General features: G+C 40.0%; 1 protein-coding gene and 1 long non-coding RNA gene across 2 annotated transcripts in view; one reads left to right on the plus strand and one right to left on the minus strand.

The window, feature by feature from the left end:
* LOC118944840 (receptor-type tyrosine-protein phosphatase mu) overlaps positions 1-25,000 on the plus strand; it is a 539,275-nt gene that overhangs the window by 28,703 nt on the left and 485,572 nt on the right. The window lies entirely within an intron of this gene.
* LOC149971182 (uncharacterized) overlaps positions 7,906-25,000 on the minus strand; it is a 69,186-nt gene continuing 52,091 nt past the window's right edge. The window contains exon 3 of the long non-coding RNA XR_016492879.1: positions 7,906-8,008. This is a non-coding gene — a long non-coding RNA (uncharacterized LOC149971182). The remainder of the gene's footprint in view (positions 8,009-25,000) is intronic.

The following is a 25,000-nucleotide window of genomic DNA, read 5'->3' on the forward strand; positions in this document are numbered from 1 at the left end:
CACCGTAGAGCCCCCATCCCTCCCCAATATGCCTTCGATAGCCCTTTTGTTCCACCCTCCACACATGCGGTGACCTCACCTGGCTTAACTGGTGCCTCTAGAGACAAAATATTTCTCATCGTCACTCAATGCCTAGGTTTAGCTCCACTGTACTCACATCCTACCATACCTTTGTCTGTACATTATGCCCTGAATCTGTTCTTCCACGTCCAGAAATCTGCTCCTTTTATTCTCTGTCCCCAACTCACTAGATGACCAGTTCTTATAGCCTTTAGGCGTACCCTTATCCTACTCCTCCTCTGTTCCTCTGGTGATGTAGAGGTTAACCCAGGCCCTGTAGCCCTCAGCAACATTCCCACTCCCCAGGCACTCTCATTTGTTGACTTCTGTAACCGTAAAAGCCTTGGTTTCATGCATGTTAACATTAGAAGCCTCCTCCCTAAGTTTGTTTTATTCACTGCTTTAGCACATTCCGCCAACCCCTATGTCCTAGACGTGTCTAAATCCTGGCTTAGGAAGGCCACCCAAAATCCTGAACTTTCCATCTCTAACTACAACATTTTCCGACAAGATTGAACTGCCAAAGGGGGCGGAGTTGAAATCTGCTGCAGAGATAGCCTGCAGAGTTCTGTCCTACTATCCAGGTGTGTTTGGACCCCAGGAAGAGTAGCTGCTGCTGTGGCAGGAACTATTGGGGATCCATAATAAACCACAGGAAGAGTAGCTGCTGCCTTGGCAGGAACTAATGGGGATCCATAATAAACCCCAGGAAGAGTAGCTGCTGCCTTGGCAGGAACTAAAGGGGATCCATAATAAACCCCAGGAAGAGTAGCTGCTGCCTTGGCAGGAACTAATGGGGATCCATAATAAACCCCAGGAAGAGTAGCTGCTGCCTTGACAGGAACTAATGGTGATCCATAATAAACCCCAGGAAGAGTAGCTGCTGCCTTGGCAGGAACTAATGGTGATCCATAATAAACCCCAGGAAGAGTAGCTGCTACCTTGGCAGGAACTAATGGGGATCCATAATAAACCCCAGGAAGAGTAGTTGCTGCCTTGGCAGGAACTAATGGGGATCCATAATAAACCCTATTAATAAAATGGGTATCTTCAGGTTTCTCTCTCTACTATTTGTTTTTCATATACCTTTGACTATTGGTTGTTCTTATAGGCACTATAGTATTGCCAGCCTAATCTCAAGAGTTGATAGGCTTGAAGTCATAAACAGTGCTGTGCTTCAACCATTGCTAAGAGCTGCTGGCAAACGCAGTAAAGTGCTGTTTGAATGAATGCTTACGAGCCTGCTGCTGCCTACCACCACTCAGTCAGACTGCTCTATCAAATATCAAGTCATAGACTTAGTTATAATAAACGCACAGAAATACGAGCCTTTGGTCATTAATATGGTCAAATCCAGAAACTGTCATTTTGAAAACAAAACGTTTATTCTTTCAGTGAAATACGGAACCGTTCCGTATCTTGTCCAACGGGTGGCATCCATAAGTCTAAATATTGCTGGTACATTGCACAACCTTCAATGTTATGTCATAATTATGTACAATTCTGGCCAATTAATTACGGTCTTTGTTACGGTCTTTGTTAGGGAGAAACACAGTTCGCAACGAGCCAGGCGGCCCAATCTGTTGCATATACCCTGACTCTGCTTGTACTGAACGCAAGAGAAGTGACACAATTTCCCTAGTTAATATTGCCTGCTAACATGAATTTATTTGAACTAAATATGCAGGTTTAAAAATATATACTTCTGTGTGTTGATTTTAAGAAAAGCATTGATGTTTATGGTTAGATACGTTGGTGCAACGAATGTTCTTTTTCCGTGATTGTGCTTTTGGTAGATCATCACCCGTTTGGCGAAGTTGAAATAGGCTGTGATTCCATGATAAATTAACAGGCACGGCATTGATTATGTGCAACGCAGGACAAGCTAGTAACATCATCAACCATGTGTAGTTAACTAGTGGTTATGTGAAGATTGATTTGTTTTTATAAGATTAGTTTAATGCTAGCTAGCACATTTCCTTGGTTCATTGCTGCCACAAGGTCCTTTTGACGCTGCACTCTCGCGTAACAGGCGGTCAGCCTGCCGTAACAGGCGGTCAGGCTGCCGTGACAGGCTGCCGTAACAGGCGGTCAGGCTGCCATGACAGGCTGCCGTAACAGGCGGTCAGCCTGCCGTAACAGGCGGTCAGGCTGCCGTGACAGGCTGCCGTAACAGGCGGTCAGCCTGCCGTAACAGGCGGTCAGGCTGCCGTGACAGGCGGTCAGCCTGCCGTGACAGGCTGCCGTAACAGGCGGTCAGTCTGCCGTAACAGGCGGTCAGGCTGCCGTGACAGGCGGTCAGCCTGCCGTGACAGGCTGCCGTAACAGGCGATCAGCCTGCCGTAACAGGCGGTCAGCCTGCCGTAACAGGCTGCCGTAACAGGCGGTCAACCTGCAGGTGCGCTCTGTTTGGGGACATCAGATAGATAGAATAGACTATGAGCCACAATTCTAGTGCCAAAACTGTTTTTCATGTTCTAGTATCGGAAAAGTTCCTGAAGTTTCGGTGTACCGTGCAACACTAGTGCTGTGTTGTGCACCTCCAACCCGCTCAACAACCTCCTCTCCTCTCCTAGTAATGTCAGATAGACACCCTCGTTGGGGACCATACCACCACTGCCTCTTTAAACCTATGAAAAATATGTTTTGTTTTCTGAATTTTTATAATGAGCATTTCTGTAATTGAATTTGGCACTCTGCAACCTCACTGGATGTTGGCTAGATGGGACGCTAGAGAGGTTAAAGTACACAAAGGAAAATAAATAAACATAAATATGGGTTGTATTTACAACGGTGTTTGTTCTTCACTGGTTGCCCTTTTCTTGTGGCAACAGGTCACAAATCTTGCTGCTGTGATGGCACACTGTGGTATTTCACCCAGTAGATATGGGAGTTAATCCATTATGGTTCACTATGTAGGGAATACGGTTCCATTATGGTTCACTATGTAGGGAATAGGGTGCCATTATGGTTCACTATGTAGGGAATAGGGTTCCATTATGGTTCACTATGTAGGGAATAGGGTTCCATTATGGTTCACTATGTAGGGAATAGGGTTCCATTATGGTTCACTATGTAGGGAATAGGGTTCCATTATGGTTCACTATGTAGGGAATAGGGTGCCATTATGGTTCACTATGTAGGGAATAGGGTTCCATTATGGTTCACTATGTAGGGAATAGGGTTCCATTATGGTTCACTATGTAGGGAATAGGGTGCCATTATGGTTCACTATGTAGGGAATAGGGTGCCATTTGTGACGCTAGCACCCCTGTCTCTGCTTCTCCAGTTGTCAGTCTGTGATTAAGGCCCTGACTGTCATTACTGACTGTCATTACTGACTGTCATTACCCTGTCAGAAAGAGGGTCAGCTACCAGGTCACGTTGCATTGTCTGCTTATTGGAGCTATTATCTACTACATGATCTACAATCTGCCAAAATAAAAAATAAACAGCTTCCTCTATAATCACAGAGAGAGAGAGGGGGAATAGAGAGAGAGGGAATTTAAAGAGAGGGGGAATAGAGAGAGGGGGAATAGAGAGAGGGGGGAATAGAGAGAGAGGGAATAGAGAGAGGGGGGATAGAGAGAGAGGGGGAATAGAGAGAGAGGGGGAATAGAGAGAGAGGGAATAGAGAGAGAGGGGGAATAGAGAGAGAGGAAGAATAGAGAGAGAGGGAATAGAGAGAGAGGGGGAATAGAGAGAGAGGGAATAGAGAGAGAGGGAATAGAGAGAGGGGGAATAGAGAGAGGGGGAATAGAGAGAGGGGGGAATAGAGAGAGAGGGAATAGAGAGAGGGGGAGAATAGAGAGAGAGGGGTAATAGAGAGAGAACAACCAGTGAAGAACAAACACCATTGTAAAGACAACCCATATTCATATTTATGTTTAACTATTTGCACATCGTTACAATACTGTCTATAGGCATAATATGACATTTGCAATGTCTTTATTCTTTTGGAACTTCTGTTAGTGTAATGTTTCCTGTACATTTTTATTGTTTATTTCACTTTGTTTATTTCACTTCGCAATGTTAGCATATGTTTCCCGTGCCAATAAAGCCCTTAAATTGACAATTTTTATAGAGAGAGAGAGAGTGTAGAGAGAGAGAGAGAAGAGATAGAGAGAGAGAGTGTAGAGAGAGACGAGATAGAGAGACAGAGAGAGAGAGTAGAGAGAGAGTGTAGAGAGAGACGAGATAGAGAGAGAGAGTAGAGAGAGAGGAGAGAATAGAGGTGGAGAGAGAGAGAGAGAAACGAGATAGAGAGAGAGAGAGAGTAGAGAGAGAGAGAGAGAGAGAGTAGAGAGAGAGAGACGAGATAGAGAGAGAGAGTAGAGGGTAAAAAAAAACACTCCCTGTTAAGAACTCTTTTTATTTATTTATTTATTTTTTTATATATATTGACTTTCAATGTAGAGGAGAGAGAGTGGAGGTGGAGAGAGATAGAGAGAAGGGAGAAGAAAGAGAGAGAGAATGGAAGTGGAGATAGAGAGAGAGAGAGAGACACTGGACTGTGGTGAGACACCAGAGGAGCAGCAGGCACCTTATCTGATGCTAAATACTCCTGCACCTCTCACTACTGAGCAGCAGAAACACACACACACACACACACAACACACACACACACACACACACACAACACACACACACACACACACACACACACACACACACACACACACACACACAACACACACACACACACACACACAACACACACACACACACACACACACACAACACACACACACACAACACACACACACACACACACAACACACACAACACACACAACACACACACACACAACACACACACACACACACACAACACACACAACACACACACACAACACACACACAACACACACACAACACACAAACTATATGAACAGCGGCATCAAGGCTTTCCACTCTTACAGGAGGAGTTGACATTTACACTGCTGGAATGGAACTCTTTTGACTGGGTTTAGAGTCTATTTTTCTTTCAAATCTGTTCCCCACGGTTTTTCAGACGAGGCCTTCGACTAAAACCCTTTCTCGTGGTTGGTGTCTTGACGGATTTATCCAAAATCGTGTGACATGAAACATAATTTTTCCTCTCCTTGTATTTATGTACAGGGAATTCGGAAAAGTATTCAGACCCCTTGACTTTTTTCCACATTTTGTTACGTTACAGCCTCATTCTACAATTGTTTAAATCGTTTGTTTCCCTCCTTCATCAATCTAGACACAATACCCCATAATGACATCACAATACCCCATAATGACATCACAATACCCCTTAATGACATCACAATACCCCTTAATGACATCACAATACCCCATTTTTTACATGTAAAAAAAAAAAAAAACGTAAATATCACGTTTGCATAAGTATTCAGATCCTTTACTCAGTACTTTGTTGACACACCTGTATTTGGGAGTTTCTCCCATTCTTCTCTGCAGATCCTCTCAAGCTCTGTCAGGTTGGATGGGGATGGGTGTTGCTGCACAGCTATTTTCAGGTCTCCAGAGATGTAAGATCGGGTTCAAGTCTGGGCTCTGGCTGGGCCACTGAAGGACATTCAGAGACTTGTCCCGAAGCCACTCCTGCGATATCTTGGCTATGTGCTTTGGGTCGTTATCCTGTTGGAAGGGGAACCTTCATCCCACTCTGAGGTCCTGAGCACTCTGGAGCAGGCTTTCATCAAGGATCTCTCTGTACTTTGCTCCGTTTATCTTTCCCTCGATCCTGACTAGTCTCCCAGTCCCTGCCTCTGAAAAACATCCCAACAGCATGATGCTGCCACCACCATGCTTCACCGTAGGGATAGTGCCAGGTTTCACTTGGCATTCAGGCCAAAGAGTTCAATCTTGGTTTCATCAGACCAGATAATCTTGTTTCTCATGGTCTGAGAGTCCTTTAGGTGCCTTTGGCAAACTCCAAGTGGGCTGTCATGTGTCTTTTACTGAGGAGTGACTTCTGTTTGGCTCTACCATAAAGGCCTGATTGGTGGTGCTTCAGAGACGGTTGTCCTTCTGGAAGGTTCTCCCATCTCCACAGAGGAACTCTGGAGCTTTGTGAGAGTGACCATCGGGTTCTTGGTCACCTCCCTGACCAAGACCCTTCTCCCCAGATTGCTCAGTTTGGCCCACAACCAGCTCTAGGAAGAGTCTTGGTGGTTCCAAACTACATTAATTTAAGAATGATGTCCACTATGTTCTTGGGGACCTTCAATGCAGCAAAACATTTTTAATACCCATCCCCAGATCTGTGCCTCGACACAATCCTGTCTCCGAGCTCAATTGTGCATGGGATCCATGTTGAATATCCCTAGTGAATTGATGTTGATCATCTGTTGCCAGGTTGATTAATAACAGCAGCGTCAATGAGTTCATGTATTCATGATTTTGTGCCTCGGTGTCTACTGTGCTCAATTGTGTAGTATATTATATATTATTATATTATATTAGTATACTATATATTATAGACTATTACGCACACCCCAACGCTATTCTTATGAATTATTCTGACTATAACGACAACAAAAAAATGACATACAGCCTTATGGGCTTCTTCACAACATCATCTGGTAATGAAATAAAAAAAATACATTTTTGTTTCCATGTTTACATCTGAAATTTATCGAGCAATTATAATGATGAACAAACAACATCTACTGCTTCAACCATGAATTTCCACAAGAAACCTGTTTTTTTTTTTTTGGTCTCATTATAAAAACAGCGACGGTGAGATTCATATGTTGAGATTAACGCTACCTCTATTTATGGCTTGATTGTGTGTGTCTGGGTCAACCACATACAGAAACATCACCATGTAATCTATTTAGTCAGGCAACTCCACGTTATTCGGACATATTTTACAACGTAATAATCATTTGAATACCACTGCGTTGGGAAAGACGACACGTAATTATTCTTTTGTGGTAATGGCCTACTTTTTTGACACTTTTTGCAGGCTTCGGGGGGGGGGGGGGGGGGGGGTGGTCTATATTAGGCCCTATACAATTGTATACCATTGAGGTCCTTGATGACAATGAAGTGCTTGAAAAAGTCCCTAAAAGTCCTTGAATTTGACTTGACAATGCCTGTGTGAACCCTGCTTGTAGGATATGTAGGTGGAGTTGGAGTTACGGGACCATTTGCATTCAAACTGCTTGATTTTCCAAATTTTGTTACTTTACAGTCTTATTATAAAATGGATTAAATAAAAAACAATTCCTCGGCAATCTACACAATACCCCGTAATGACATCACAATACCCCGTAATGACATCACAATACCCCGTAATGACATCACAATACCCCGTAATGACATCACAATACCCCGTAATGATCAAATTAATTTTTTTATATAGCCCTTCGTACATCAGCTGATATCTCAAAGTGCTGTACAGAAACCCAGCCTAAAACCCCAAACAGCAAGCAATGCAGGTGAAGAAGCACGGTGGCTAGGAAAAACTCCCTAGAAAGGAACCAGGCTATGTGGGGTGGCCAGTCCTCTTCTGGCTGTGCCGGGTGGAGATTATAACAAAACATGGTCAAGATGTTCAAATGTTCATAAATGACCAGCATGGTCGAATAATAATAAGGCAGAACAGTTGAAACTGGAGCAGCAGCACAGTCAGGTGGACTGGGGACAGCAAGGAGTCATCATGTCAGGTATTCCTGGGGCATGGTCCTAGGGCTCAGGTCCTCCGAGAGAGAGAAAGAAAGAGAGAATTAGGGAGAGCATATGTGGGATGGCCAGTCCTCTTCTGGCTGTGCCGGGTGGAGATTATAACAGAACATGGCCAAGATGTTCAAATGTTCATAAATGATCAGCATGGTTGAATAATAATAAGGCAGAACAGTTGAAACTGGAGCAGCAGCACAGCCAGGTGGACTGGGGACAACAAGGAGTCATCATGTCAGGTAGTCCTGGGGCATGGTCCTAGGGCTCAGGTCCTCCGAGAGAGAGAAAGAGAGAAGGAGAGAATTAGAGAACGCACACTTAGATTCACACAGGACACCGAATAGGACAGGAGAAGTACTCCAGATATAACAAACTGACCCTAGCCCCCCGACACAAACTACTGCAGCATAAATACTGGAGGCTGAGACAGGAGGGGTCAGGAGACACTGTGGCCCACTCCGAGGACACCCCCGGACAGGGCCAAACAGGAAGGATATAACCCCACCCACTTTGCCAAAGCACAGCCCCCACACCACTAGAGGGATATCTTCAACCACCAACTTACCATCCTGAGACAAGGCTGAGTATAGCCCACAAAGACCTCCGCCACGGCACAACTTAAGGGGGGGGGGGGGGCGCCAACCCAGACAGGATGACCACATCAGTGACTCAACCCACTCAGGTGACGCACCCCCTCCAGGGACGGCATGAGAGAGCCCCAGTAAAGCCAGTGACTCAGCCCCTGTAATAGGGTTAGAGGCAGAGAATCCCAGTGGAAAGAGGGGAACCGGCCAGGCAGAGACAGCAAGGGTGGTTCGTTGCTCCAGAGCCTTTCCGTTCACCCTCCCACTCCTGGGCCAGACTACACTCAATCATATGACCCACTGAAGAGATGAGTCTTCAGTAGAGACTTAAAGGTTGAGACCGAGTTTGCGTCTCTGACATGGGTAGGCAGACCGTTCCATAAAAATGGAGCTCTATAGGAGAATGCCCTGCCTCCAGCTGTTTGCTTAAAAATTCTAGGGACAATTAGGAGGCCTGCGTCTTGTGACCGTAGCGTACGTGTAGGTATGTACGGCAGGACCAAATCAGAGAGATAGATAGGAGCAAGCCCATGTAATGCTTTGTAGGTTAGCAGTAAAACCTTGAAATCAGCCCTTGCTTTGACAGGAAGCCAGTGTAGAGAGGCTAGCACTGGAGTAATATGATCAAATTTTTTGGTTCTAGTCAGGATTCTAGCAGCCGTATTTAGCACTAACTGAAGTTTATTTAGTGCTTTATCCGGGTAGCCGGAAAGTAGAGCATTGCAGTAGTCTAACCTGGAAGTGACAAAAGCATGGATGAATTTTTCTGCATCATTTTTGGACAGAAAGTTCCTGATTTTTGCAATGTTACGTAGATGGAAAAAAGCTGTCCTTGAAATGGTCTTGATATGTTCTTCAAAAGAGAGATCAGGGTCCAGAGTAACGCCGAGGTCCTTCACAGTTTTATTTGAGACGACTGTACAACCATTAAGATTAATTGTCAGATTCAACAGAAGATCTCTTTGTTTCTTGGGACCTAGAACAAGCATCTCTGTTTTGTCCGAGTTTAAAAGTAGAAAGTTTGCAGCCATCCACTTCCTTATGTCTGAAACACATTCTTCTAGCAAGGGCAATTTTGGGGCTTCACCATGTTTAATTGAAATGTACAGCTGTGTGTCATCCGCATAGCAGTGAAAGTTAACATTATGTTTTCGAATAACATCCCCAAGAGGTCAAATATATAGTGAAAACAAAAGTGGTCCTAAAACGGAACCTTGAGGAACACCGAAATTTACAGTTGATTTGTCAGAGGACAGACCATTCAAAGAGACAAACTGATATCTTTCCGACAGATAAGATCTAAACCAGGCCAGAACTTGTCCGTGTAGACCAATTTGGGTTTCCAATCTCTCCAAAAGAATGTGGTGATCGATGGTATCAAAAGCAACACTAAGGTCTAGGAGCACGAGGACAGATACAGAGCCTCGGTCCGATGCCATTAAAATGTCATTTACCACCTTCACAAGTGCCGTCTCAGTGCTATGATGGGGTCTAAAACCAGACTGAAGCATTTCGTATACATTGTTTGTCTTCAGGAAGGCAGTGAGTTGTTGCGCAACAGCCTTTTCTAAAATTTTTGAGAGGAATGGAAGATTCGATATAGGCCGATAGTTTTTTATATTTTCTGGGTCAAGGTTTGGCTTTTTCAAGAGAGGCTTTATTACTGCCACTTTTAGTGAGTTTGGTACACATCCGGTGGATAGAGAGCCGTTTATTAAGTTCAACATAGGAGGGCCAAGCACAGGAAGCAGCTCTTTCAGTAGTTTAGTTGGAATAGGGTCCAGTATGCAGCTTGAAGGTTTAGAGGCCATGATTATTTTCATCATTGTGTCAAGAGATATAGTACTAAAACACTTGAGTGTCTCTCTTGATCCTAGGTCCTGGCAGAGTTGTGCAGACTCAGGACAACTGAGCTTTGAAGGAATATGCAGATTTAAGGAAGAGTCCGTAATTTGCTTTCTAATAATCATAATCTTTTCCTCAAAGAAGTTCATGAATTTATCACTGCTAAAGTGAAAGTCATCCTCTCTTGGGGAATGCTGCTTTTTAGTTAGCTTTGCGACAGTATCAAAAAGGAATTGCGGATTGTTCTTATTTTCCTCAATTAAGTTAGAAAAATAGGATGATCGAGCAGCAGTAAGGGCTCTTCGGTACTGCACAGTACTGTCTTTCCAAGCTAGTCGGAAGACTTCCAGTTTGGTGTGGCGCCATTTCCGTTCCAATTTTCTGGAAGCTTGCTTCAGAGCTCGGGTATTTTCTGTGTACCAGGGAGCTAGTTTCTTATGAGAAATGTTTTTAGTTTTTAGGGGTGCAACTGCATCTAGGGTATTGCGCAAGGTTAAGTTGAGTTCCTCAGTTAGGTGGTTAACTGATTTTTGTCCTCTGGCGTCCTTGGGTAGACAGAGGGAATCTGGAAGGACATCAAGGAATCTTTGTGTTGTCTGTGAATTTATAGCACGACTTTTGATGATCCTTGGTTGGGGTCTGAGCAGATTATTTGTTGCAATTGCAAACGTAATGACATCACAATACCCCGTAATGACATCACAATACCCCATAATGACATCACAATACCCCGTAATGACATCACAATACCCCGTAATGACATCACAATACCCCGTAATGACATCACAATACCTCATAATGACATAACAATACCCCGTAATGACATCACAATACCTCATAATGTTTTGCACATTTATAAAAAAAAAAAAAAACGGAATTACCTTATTTACATAAGTATTCAGACCCTTTGCTGTGAGACTCGAAATTGAGCTCAGGTGCATCCCGTTTCCATTGATCATCCTTGAGATGTTTCTACAGGTCCACTTGTGGTAAATTCAATTGACTGGACATGATTTGGAAAGGCACACACCTGTCTATATAAGGTCCCACAGTTGACACTGCATGTCAGAGCAAAAACCAAGCCATGAGGTTGAAGGAATTGTAGGTCCCCAAGAACACAGTGGCCTCCATCATTCTTAAATGGAAGAAGTTTAGAACCACCAAACCTTTTCCGAGAGCTGGGCCACCCAGTCCAACTGAGGGAGGTGACCAAGAACGCAATGGTCACTCTGACAGAGCTCTAGAGTTCCTTTGTGGAGATGGGAGAACATTCCAGAAGGACAACCATCTCTGCAGCACCACCAATCAGGCCTTTATGGTAGAGTGGCCAGATGGAAGTCACTCCTCAGTAAAAGGCACATGGCAGCCCGCTTGGAGTTTTCCAAAAGGTACCTAAAGACTCTCAGACTATGAGAAACAAGATTCTCATGTCTGATGAAACCAAGATTGAACTATTTGCCCTGAATGCCAAGCGTCACATCTTGAGGAATCTGGCACCATCCCTTACGGTGAAGCATGGTGGTGGCAATGTTTTTCAGCGGCAGGGACTGGGAGAACAGTCAGGATCGAGGCGAGGATGAACGGAGCAAAGTACAGAGAGATCCTTGAGGAAAACCTGCTCCAGAGCGCTCTGGACCTCAGACTGGGGCGAACGTTCACCTTCCAACAGGACAAGGACCCTAAGCACACAGCCAAGACAACACAGGAGTGGCTTCGGAGAAAGTCTCTGAATGCCTGTGCCCAGACTTGAACCCTATCATTCATCCCTGTAGAGACCTGAAAATAGCTGTGTCATGTATTGTCATGTTGTGTCTTGTTCCTGTTCTTTCTCTTCACCCTGTCTCCCTCTGCTGGTCATATTAGGTTACCTTTTCTTCCCCTCTTTCCCCCAGCTGTTCCTTGTCTTCCCTAACCACCTCGTTCACCCCTTTTCCCACCTGTTCCCTTTTTCCCTCTGATTAGGTCTCTATATCTCTCTCTGTTCCTGTTTCTGTCTTTGTCGGATTCTCGTTTGTGTTACTCATGCCTGAACCAGACTATCGTCGTGTTTGCTGCAACCTTGTCCTGTCCTGTCGGAATCTGCCTGTCCATCTGAGCCTACGTGTGTTTCGTCATTAAAGAAACTCTGTTTTGTTCATTCGCTTTTGGGTCCTCATTCACGCACCTGACAAGCTGTGCAGCGACGCTCCCCATCCAACCTGACAGAGCTTGAGAGGATCTGCAGAGAAGAATGGGAGAAACTCCCAAAATACAGGTGTGCCAAGCTTGTAGAGTCATACCCAAGAAGACACAAGGCTGCAATCACTGCCAAAGGTGTTTCAACATAGTACTGAGTAAAAGGTCAGAACACTTGTGTTTTTTATAAATTAGCCAAAAATGTAAAAAAATATATGTGTTTTTGCCTAGTCATTATGGGGTATTGTGTGTAGATTGAAGAGGGGAAAAATAGCAATTTAATCCATTGTAGAATAAGGCTGTAACCTGATAAAATTATAATAATCAAATAATATAAATATAATAATAATAATAAATATATAATAATAATAATAATAATAATAATATAAATAAAATAATATAATGAAAAAACTAAATGTGGAAAAAGTCAAGGGGTCTGATTACTTTCTGAACGTGCTGTAAATTCCTCTAAATACACATCTGCAGAAAAATAGTTTTTAAATTTTTTGTTTCAATTGTTTTTTTTACATTCAGAGTAAATTGCCTATATTTCCTTTTTTTTCTTCTATAGCCTATTTCAATGGATATGTTATATTTAATAAGATAAGTTATATTTAATAAGATATGTTATATTTAATAAGATATGTTATATTTAATAAGATATGTTATATTTAATAAGATATGCTATATTTAATAAGATATGCTATATTTAATAAGATAGGTTATATTTAATAAGATATGCTATATTTAATAAGATAGGTTATATTTAATAAGATATGTTATATTTAATAAGATATGTTATATTTAATAAGATATGCTATATTTAATAAGATATGCTATATTTAATAAGATAGGTTATATTTAATAAGACATGTTATATTTAATAAGATATGTTATATTTAATAAGATATGTTATATTTAATAAGATATGCTATATTTAATAAGATATGCTATATTTAATAAGATAGGTTATATTTAATAAGACATGTTATATTTAATAAGATATGTTATATTTAATAAGATGTTATATTTAATAAGATATGTTATATTTAATAAGATAAGTTATATTTAATAAGATAAGTTATATTTAATAAGATATGTTATATTTAATAAGATAAGTTATATTTAATAAGATAAGTTATATTTAATAAGATATGTTCTATTTAATAAGATATGCTATATTTAATAAGATATGTTATATTTAATAAGATAAGTTATATTTAATAAGATATGTTATATTTAATAAGATAAGTTATATTTAATAAGATAAGTTATATTTAATAAGATATGTTCTATTTAATAAGATATGCTATATTTAATAAGATATGTTATATTTAATAAGATACGTTATATTTAATAAGATAAGTTATATTTAATAAGATATGTTATATTTCATAAGATATGCTATATTTAATAAGATATGTTATATTTAATAAGATAAGTTATATTTAATAAGATATGTTATATTTAATAAGATATGTTATATTTAATAAGATATGCTATATTTAATAAGATGTTATATTTAATAAGATACATTATATTTACTAAGATATGTTATATTTAATAAGATATGTTATATTTAATAAGATATGCTATATTTAATAAGATACGTTATATTTAATAAGATATGTTATATTTAATAAGATATGCTATATTTAATAAGATACGTTATATTTAATAAGATATGTTATATTTAATAAGATACGTTATATTTAATAAGATACGTTATATTTAATAAGATAAGTTATATTTAATAAGGTATGCTATATTTAATAAGATACGTTATATTTAATAAGATATGTTATATTTAATAAGATATGTTATATTTAATAAGATATGCTATATTTAATAAGATAAGTTATATTTAATAAGATACGTTATATTTAATAAGATAAGTTATATTTAATAAGATATGTTATATTTCATAAGATATGCTATATTTAATAAGATATGTTATATTTAATAAGATAAGTTATATTTAATAAGATATGTTATATTTAATAAGATATGTTATATTTAATAAGATACATTATATTTACTAAGATATGTTATATTTAATAAGATATGTTATATTTAATAAGATATGCTATATTTAATAAGATACGTTATATTTAATAAGATATGTTATATTTAATAAGATATGTTATATTTAATAAGATATGTTATATTTAATAAGATATGTTATATTTAATAAGATATGTTATATTTAAGAAGATATGTTATATTTAATAAGATATGTTATATTTAATAAGATAAGTTATATTTAAGAAGATATGTTATATTTAATAAGATATGCTATATTTAATAAGATACGTTATATTTAATAAGATACGTTATATTTAATAAGATATGTTATATTTAATAAGATATGCTATATTTAATAAGATAGGTTACATTTAATAAGATACATTATATTTAATAAGAAATGTTATATTTAATAAGATATGTTATATTTAATAAGATATGCTATATTTAATAAGATATGCTATATTTAATAAGATAGGTTACATTTAATAAGATATGTTATATTTAATAAGATGTTATATTTAATAAGATATGTTATATTTAATAAGATGTTATATTTAATAAGATATGTTATATTTAATAAGATATGTTATATTTAATAAGATACGTTATATTTAATAAGAGATGTTATATTTAATAAGATACGTTATATTTAATAAGATACGTTATATTTAATAAGATACGTTATATTTAATAAGATAAGTATGAAGCGATGGTTTCGTTTCTTCAAAAGGAGCTCTAAATGTCAAGTCAGGAAATCTGTTTTAGTTTCTTCTCGCTCCAATAACGTATGATTTCTCCCGCCACGCTCTTCTATGATCAAACAATGAATCTGTCTATTGGAGTTCTAGGCAATTTCAGAAAGTTTGACGTTGTTTTTTAATGAAATTTGAACATGCCTTACAGTGGAGCAAGAAATTATATGACAAAAAAAGGATGCAGGCATGCGAGACAAGAAATAAAATCCTTCCATGCTGCTGTGAACCGAATGGCCAAAAGCCTTAATCCTACTCATTTAATTATCATAAAAGCATTAAGACAAATTAAAGTTATGAAAAGTGTTTTTGTCTTTAAAGTTGCTCGGAAACAATTATGTGTTTCAGAATCTCTGCTATTCTCAATCTATCTATCAATTCAATTCAATTCAATTCAAGGGCTTTATTGGCATGGGAAACATGTGTTAACATTGCCAAAGCAAGTGAGGTAGACAACATACAAAGTGAATATATAAAGTGAAAAACAACAAAAATTAACAGTAGACATTACACATACAGAGGTTTCAAAACAGTAAAGACATTACAAATGTCATATTATATATATATATATATATATATATATATACAGTGTTTTAACAATATACAAATGGTTAAAGGACACAAGATAAAATAAATACGCATAAATATGGGTTGTATTTACAATGGTGTGTGTTCTTCACTGGTTGCCCTTTTCTCGTGGCAACAGGTCACAAATCTTGCTGCTGTGATGGCACACTGTGGAATTTCACCCAGTAGATATGGGAGTTTTTCAAATTTGGATTTGTTTTCGAATTCTTTGTGGATCTGTGTAATCTGAGGGAAATATGTATCTCTAATATGGTCATACATTGGGCAGGAGGTTAGGAAGTGCAGCTCAGTTTCCACCTCATTTTGTGGGCAGTGAGCACATAGCCTGTCTTCTCTTGAGAGCCATGTCTGCCTACGGCGGCCTTTCTCAATAGCAAGGCTATGCTCACTGAGTCTGTACATAGTCAAAGCTTTCCTTAATTTTGGGTCAGTCACAGTGGTCAGGTATTCTGCCGCTGTGTACTCTCTGTTTAGGGCCAAATAGCATTCTAGTTTGCTCTGTTTTTTTGTTAATTCTTTCCAATGTGTCAAGTAATTATCTTTTTGTTTTCTCATGATTTGGTTGGGTCTAATCTATCTCTATCTATCTATTCTATATCTATCTATCTATCTATCTATCTCTATCTATCTATTCTCAATCTAGCTATGTCTATCTATATATCTCTATCTATCTATTCTCAGTCTATCTATCTCTATCTATCTATCTATCTATTCTCAATCTACCTATCTTTATCTATCTATGTCTATCTATCTATCTCTATCTATCTATTCTCAATCTATCTATCTATCTATCTATCTATCTATCTATCTATCTATCTATCTATCTATCTATCTATCTATCTATCTATCTATCTATCTATCTATCTATCTATCTATCTATCTATCTATCTATCTATCTATCTATCTCTATCTATCTATTCTGAATCTATCTATCTATTCTCAATCTAGCTATGTCTATCTATATATCTCTATCTATCTATTCTCAATCTATCTATCTCTATCTATCTATCTATTCTCAATCTATCTATCTATGTCTATCTATCTATCTCTATCTATCTATTCTCAATCTATCTATCTATCTATCTATCTATCTATCTATCTATCTATCTATCTATCTTTCTATCTATCTATCTATCTCTATCTATCTATTCGGAATCTATCTATCTATTCTCAATCTATCTATCTATCTATCTATCTATCTATCTATCTATTCTCAATCTAGCTATGTCTATCTATATATCTCTATCTATCTATTCTCAATCTATCTATCTATCTATCTATCTATCTATCTATCTATCTATCTATCTATCTATCTATCTATCTATCTATCTATCTCTATCTATCTATTCTCAATCTATCTATCTATTCTCAATCTATCTATCTATTCTCTATCTATTCTCTATCTATCTATCTATCTATCTATCTATCTATCTATCTATCTATCTATCTATCTATCTATCTATCTATCTATCTATCTATCTATCTATCTATCTATCTATCTATCTATCTATCTATCCTCAATCTATTGATCTCTATCTATCTTTAACTATCTATTCTCAATCTATTGATCTCTATCTATCTTTAACTATCTATTCTCAATCTATTGATCTCTATCTATCTTTAACTATCTATTCTCAATCTATCTATCTATCAATTCAATTCAATTCAAGGGCTTTATTGGCATGGGAAATGTGTTGACATTGCCAAAGCAAGTGAGGTAGATAATATATAAAGTGAAATAAACAATAAAAATTAACAGTAAACATTACACATACAGAAGTTTCAAAACAATAAAGACATTACAAATGTCATATTACAGATATGCAGTGTTTTAACAATGTACAAATGGTTAAAGGACACAAGATAAAATAAATGAGCATAAATATGTTGTATTTACAATGGTGTTTGTTCTTTACTGGTTGCACTTTTCTCGTGGCAACAGGTCACAAATCTTGCTGCTGTGATGGCACACTGTGGAATTTCACTCAGTAGATCTGGGAGTTTATCAAAATTGGATTTGTTTTCGAATTCTTTGTGGATCTGTGTAATCTGAGGGAAATATGTCTCTCTAATATGGTCATACATTTGGCAGGAGGTTAGGAAGTGCAGCTCAGTTTCCACCTCATGAGATGGCTCTCATCTTGAGAGCCATGTCTGCCTACGGCGGCCTTTCTAAATAGCAAGACTATGCTCACTGAGTGTGTACATAGATACATACATCAAAACTTTCCTTAATTTTGGGTCAGTCACAGTGGTCAGGTATTCTGCTGCTGTGTACTCTCTGTGTAGGGCCAAATAGCATTCTAGTTTGCTCTGTTTTTTTGTTAATTCTTTCCAATGTGTCAAGTAATTATCTTTTTGTTTTCTCATGATTTGGTTGGGTCTAATTGTGCTGCTGTCCTGGGGCTCTGTAGGGTGTGTTTGTGTTTGTGAACAGAGCCCCAGGACCAGCTTGCTTAGGGGACTCTTCTCCAGGTTCATCTCTCTGTAGGTGATGCCTTTGTTATGGAAGGTTTGGGAATCGCTTCCTTTTAGGTGGTTATAGAATTTAACGGCTCTTTTCTGGATTTTGATAATTAGTGGGTATCGGCCTAATTCTGCTCTGCATGCATTATTTGGTGTTCTACGTTGTACACGGAGGATATTTTTGCAGAATTCTGCGTTCAGAGTCTCAATTTGGTGTTGGTCCCATTTTGTGAAGTCTTGGTTGGTGAGCGGACCCCAGACCTCACAACCATAAAGGGTAATGGGCTCTACGACTGATTCAAGTATTTTTAGCCAAATCCTAATTGGTATATTGAAATTTATGTTCCTTTTGATGGCATAGAATGCCCTTCTTGCCTTGTCTCTCAGATCGTTCACAGATTTGTGGAAGTTACCTGTGGCGCTGATGTTTAGGCCAAGGTATGTATAGTGTTTTGTGTGCTCTAGGGCAACAGTGTCTAGATGGAATTTGTATTTGTGGTCCTGGTGACTGGACCTTTTTTGGACCACCATTATTTTGGTCTTACTGAGATTTACTGTCAGGGCCCAGTTATGACAGAATCTGTGCATAAGATCTAGATGCTGCTGTAGGCCCTTCTTGGTTGGTGACAGAAGCACCAGATCATCAGCAAACAGCAGACATTTGACTTCGGATTGTAGAAGGGTGAGGCCGGGTGCTGCAGACTTTTCTAGTGCCCGCTCCAATTCGTTGATATATATGTTGAAGAGGGTGGGGCTTAAGCTGCATCCCTGTCTAACCCCTCGACCCTGTGTGAAGAAATGTGTGTTTTTTGCCAATTTTAACCGCACACTTGTTGTTTGTGTACATGGATTGTATAATGTCGTATGTTTTACCCCCAACACCACTTTCCATCAGTTTGTATAGCAGACCCTCATGCCAAATTGAGTCAAAGGCTTTTTTGAAATCAACAAAGCATGAGAAGACTTTGCCTTTGTTTTGGTTTGTTTGGTTGTCAATTAGGGTGTGCAGGGTGAATACATGGTCTGTTGTACGGTAATTTGGTAAAAAGTCAATTTGACATTTGCTCAGTACATTGTTTTCATTGAGGAAATGTACGAGTCTGCTGTTAATGATAATGTAGAGGATTTTCCCAAGGTTACTGTTGACGCATATTCCACGGTAGTTATTGGGGTCAAATTTGTCTCCACTTTTGTGGATTGGGGTGATCAGTCCTTGGTTCCAAATATTGGAGAAGGTGCCAGAGCTAAGGATGATGTTATAGAGTTTTAGTATAGCCAATTGGAATTTGTTGTCTGTATATTTGATCATTTCATTGAGGATACCATCAACACCACAGGCCTTTTTGGGTTGGAGGGTTTTTATTTTGTCCTGTAACTCATTCAATGTAATTGGAGAATCCAGTGGGTTCTGGTAGTCTTTAATAGTTGATTCTAAGATCTGTATTTGATCATGTATCTGTTTTTGCTCTTTATTCTTTGTTATAGAGCCAAAAAGATTGGAGAAGTGGTTTACCCATACATCTCCATTTTGGATAGATAATTCTTCGTGTTGTTGTTTGTTTAGTGTTTTCCAATTTTCCCAGAAATGGTTAGAGTCTATGGATTCTTCAATTACATTGAGCTGATTTCTGACATGCTGTTCCTTCTTTTTCCGTAGTGTATTTCTGTATTGTTTTAGTGATTCACCATAGTGAAGGCGTAGACTCAGGTTTTCCGGGTCTCTATGTTTTTGGTTGGACAGGTTTCTCAATTTCTTTCTTAGATTTTTGCATTCTTCATCAAACCATTTGTCATTGTTGTTAATTTTCTTCGGTTTTCTATTTGAGATTTTTAGATTTGATAGGGAAGCTGAGAGGTCAAATATACTGTTGAGATTTTCTACTGCCAAGTTTACCACCTTCACTATTACAGTGGAACGTTTTACCCAGGAATTTGTCTAAAAGGGATTGAATTTGTTGTTGCCTAATTGTTTTTTGGTAGGTTTTCATACTGCATTCCTTCCTTCTTTAGCATTTCTTAATGTTACTCAGTTCCTTTGGCTTCGATGCCTCATGATTGAGTTTTGCTCTGTTTAAGTAGACTGTGATTTTGCTGTGGTCTGATAGGGGTGTCAGTGGGCTGACTGTGAACGCCCTGAGAGACTCTGCGTTGAGGTCAGTGATAAAGTAGTCTACAGTACTACTGCCAAGAGATGAGCTATATGTGTACCTACCATAGGAGTCCCCTCGAAGCCTACCATTGACTATGTACATACCCAGCGTGCGACAGAGCTGCAGGAGTTGTGACCCGTTTTTGTTGGTTATGTTGTCATAGTTGTGCCTGGGGGGCATATGTGGGAGGGAATGCCGTCATCTCCAGGGAGGTGTTTGTCCCCCTGTGTGCTGAGGGTGTCAGGTTCTTGTCCGGTTCTGGCATTTAGGTTGCCACAGACTAGTACATGTCCCAGGGCCTGGAAATGATTGATTTCCCCCTCCAGGATGGAGAAGCTGTCTTCATTAAAGTATGAGGATTCTAGTGGGGGAATATAGGTAGCACACAGGAGGACATTTTTCTCTGTTAGGATAATTTCCTTTTGAATTTCTAGCCAAATGTAGAATGTTCCTGTTTTGATTAATTTAATGGAGGGAGTTAGGTCTGCTCTATACCAAATTAGCATACCCCCTGAGTCCCTTCCCTGTTTCACACCTGGTAGTTTGGTGGATGGGACTACCAGCTCTCTGTAATCTAGAGGGCAACCAGTGGGTCCGTCTCCCCTATACCAGGTTTCTTGCAGGATGACAATGTCTGTATTACCGATTTCTTTGGTGAAGTCCAAGTTCCTGCTCTTTAGGCCAAAGGCAGATGACCTCAGGCCTTTGATATTCCAGGATGATTTAGTGAAGTGAGTGTCCAATGTTGTTGGTTGTGGTTTGGCCTCAGGCCAGTAAGTGTGAGCAGAGCCTGCTGAGCATCTGGTACATGCCATTGGCTTGGGCGAGTGTGAGAGTGGGGGTTGGGACTGTTTGCCCGCTCACTACCTGGGCGTATGTGTGGCTTCCATGTTGAGGCCCTCTTTGCGGGGGTGGGGTGCATGGGGTGGGCAGAAGTGGCATAGGTCTGATCTGAGGGGTCTAAATGGGGTGTGGGCATGGTCGACGTGGGGGGGTGTTGATTGGTTGGGGTGGGGGTGTGGATGTGTCTGGGGGTGCTGTGGTCTGGATGTAATTCCTCTTGGCGTGGGTCCTCTATGTGTAGGTCCGGGGGAGGGGGGGGTCCTGCAGGTCTGGGAGGGTGTCTCGCTGGTCTGGGTGGGGTGTCTATTGATCTGTTGCTCCTGTGTGAAGTGTTGGGGATACGTTTGAGAGCTATGTCCTTTAGGGGAAAGATGAGGAAAGCTGAGGACATCTGAGGACATCTGAGGACAGCTGAGGAAAGATGAGGAAAGATGAGGAAAGCTGAGGACAACTGAGGAAAACTGAGGAAAGCTGAGGAAAGATGAGGAAAGATGAGGAAAGCTGAGGACAACTGAGGACAGCTGAGGACAGCTGAGGAAAGCTGAGGACAACTGAGGACAGCTGAGGACAGCTGAGGAAAGATGAGGAAAACTGAGGAAAGATGAGGAAAGATGAGGAAAGCTGAGGACAACTGAGGAAAACTGAGGACAGCTGAGGAAAGATGAGGAAAGATGAGGAAAGCTGAGGACAGCTGAGGAAAGATGAGGAAAGATGAGGAAAGCTGAGGACAGCTGAGGAAAGATGAGGACAGCTGAGGAAAGATGAGGAAAGATGAGGAAAGCTGAGGACAGCTGAGGAAAGATGAGGAAAGATGAGGAAAGATGAGGAAAGCTGAGGACAGCTGAGGAAAACTGAGGACAGCTGAGGAAAGATGAGGAAAACTGAGGAAAGATGAGGAAAGATGAGGAAAGCTGAGGACAGCTGAGGAAAACTGAGGACAGCTGAGGAAAGATGAGGAAAACTGAGGAAAGATGAGGAAAGATGAGGAAAGATGAGGAAAGCTGAGGACAGCTGAGGAAAGATGAGGAAAGATGAGGACAGATGAGGAAAGCTGAGGACAGCTGAGGACAGATGAGGACAGCTGAGGAAAGATGAGGAAAGCTGAGGAAAGATGAGGAAAGATGAGGAAAGATGAGGACAGCTGAGGACAGCTGAGGACAGCTGAGGAAAGATGAGGACAGCTGAGGACAACTGAGGACAGCTGAGGACAGCTGAGGAAAGATGAGGACAGCTGTTAGTGTTCAAATACTGGAGAGTTGAGACCAAATCACGGACGCTGGACAGAGTGGATTTCAGTTGTAACGAAAGACAGTTTTAATGAGTCAGAGATATCTTGTCCCGCAGTTTTACGTGCACGGACCTAGTTCACATAACTCGGCAAGGAGCCAGGTGAAAAAGAGGCCTATACAATGGTTACATACATTTTTATACATAGAATAAAGTAGGTGGAGTCTTGTCGTTTCGGTCTTCTTGACTGGTCGGAGGGTTGGAGGCGGGCCTTGCTCTAGCCAGAGCGGGCCCCATTGGTGCACAGCAAAAGTTCTTTGCTCTTGGGACCGGCCAGTTAGAGGGAGATGAGATGTGTGTTTATATAAGGAAGAGGGGGTCAGTCTTCTGGCTGGGTGTATGTGTTCTTACGACGGAATGTCTTTGTTTATATGAGCTATGTGTATGAATATTTATATAACACAGCTGAGGACAGATGAGGACAGCTGAGGACAACTGAGAACAGCTGAGGACATCTGAGGACAGCTGAGGAAAGGAACTCGATGTTGGCCTGGGCCTATTTCCAGATTATTCTAGAAATGTGCAACCTACCTGCATACAACACATCGTAGCCGAGACATAATAAGAGAGGATGAGGCAAACGTGTGAATCAGTTTATTTTGATCCAGTTCGGAGGACAGCCGAGTCTGCAGCCCATGATGATATACAAGCACAGGACGCCCAGCCAGCGAGACTCCATCTACGTGAGCCACACACAGACATGTCTACACAGCTCTTCGCCACACACAGACATGTCCACAGCTCTTCACCTCAAACAGACATGCCCACACAGCTCCAGCAGGAATAGCTCTGTGTGTGTGTGGTGTGTGTGTGTGTACTTTTACGTGGTTGCGTGCATGTGTGTTTAAATGTGACCAATACTACTGTGTATCACTGTAAAGATATTGAAATATGTAAACATCTTGACCTTTTGCTGTTGAAAATCATGTGGGAACATCATGTGGGAACATCATGTGGGAACATCATGTGGGAACATCGTGTTACATTAGCCTGAACATCGTGTGGGAATATCGTGTGGGAACATCGTGTGGGAACATCATGTTACATTAGCCTGAACATCGTGTGGGAACATCATGTTACATTAGCCTGAACATCATGTTGGAACATCGTGTGGGAACATCATGTTACATTAGCCTGAACATCATGTGGGAACATCATGTTACATTAGCCTGAACATCATGTGGGAACATTGTGTGGGAACATCGTGTGGGAACATCGTGTGGGAACATCATGTGGGAACATCGTGTGGGAACATCGTGTGGGAACATCATGTTACATTAGCCTGAACATCATGTTACATTAGCCTGAACATCATGTGGGAACATCGTGTGGGAACATCATGTGGGAACATCGTGTGGGAACACCGTGTGGGAACATCATGTGGGAACATCATGTGGGAACATTGTGTGGGAACATTGTGTTACATTAGCCTGAACATCATGTGGGAACATCATGTGGGAACATCATGTGGGAACATCGTGTGGGAACATCGTGTGGGAACATCGTGTGGGAACATCATGTTACATTAGCCTGAACATCATGTGGGAACATCGTGTGGGAACATCATGTGGGAACATTGTGTGGGAACATCATGTGGGAACATCATGTGGGAACATCGTGTGGGAACATCTTGTGGGAACATCGTGTGGGAACATCATGTGGGAACATCATGTGGGAATATCATGTGGGAATATCATGTGGGAACATCGTGTGGGACATCATGTGGGAACATCATGTGGGAACATCGTGTGAGAACATCGTGTGGGAACATCGTGTGGGAACATCATGTGGGAACATCATGTGGGACATCATGTGGTCTTCCAGCAGCACCACTAGTAAAACCTTCTAAGCTTAATTAATGTTTCGCCCTAAGTTGCTCCAATTCTGTCAATCCACTAATTCCTACAGGGATATTATCCTTTACCCGTTAATACGTTTTCAAACATCTTTTCAATTTACTGGGGAATATGTGGAGATTTCCCCTTAAACATGTTTAAAGGGGCAATCAGCAGGTGAAGCAATAACAAATCTTCCTCCCAGCCCCCTGTTTCACTATAAAGCAGGGGGATGTAACCACTCTCAAATTCAAAGACAGAGTGATGGATGCAATGTCTGACCGTCTATGATATATACCCCCCCAAAAAAAATGTTTCCATATTTTTTATTCTACACAGTGTTTGTTTACATGTACTATGTTTATAAACATTGGAGTAGAACAAGCTTCTATTTTGGGTTCTGAAAGAGTGTGACAGTTGAACTGAGCTCATGAGGTATTTATAAGTTATAGGGTGCCTTGCGAAAGTATTCGGCCCCCTTGAACTTTGCGACCTTTTGCCACATTTCAGGCTTCAAACATAAAGATATAAAACTGTATTTTTTTGTGAAGAATCAACAACAAGTGGGACACAATCATGAAGTGGAACAACATTTATTGGATATTTCAAACTTTTTTAACAAATCAAAAACTGAAAAATTGGGCGTGCAAAATTATTCAGCCCCCTTAAGTTAATACTTTGTAGCGCCACCTTTTGCTGCGATTACAGCTT

This window comes from Oncorhynchus mykiss, chromosome 28 (assembly GCF_057628025.1).
Source record: "Oncorhynchus mykiss isolate SJ-2025 chromosome 28, ASM5762802v1, whole genome shotgun sequence".
Classification (NCBI taxonomy): Eukaryota; Metazoa; Chordata; class Actinopteri; order Salmoniformes; family Salmonidae; genus Oncorhynchus; species Oncorhynchus mykiss.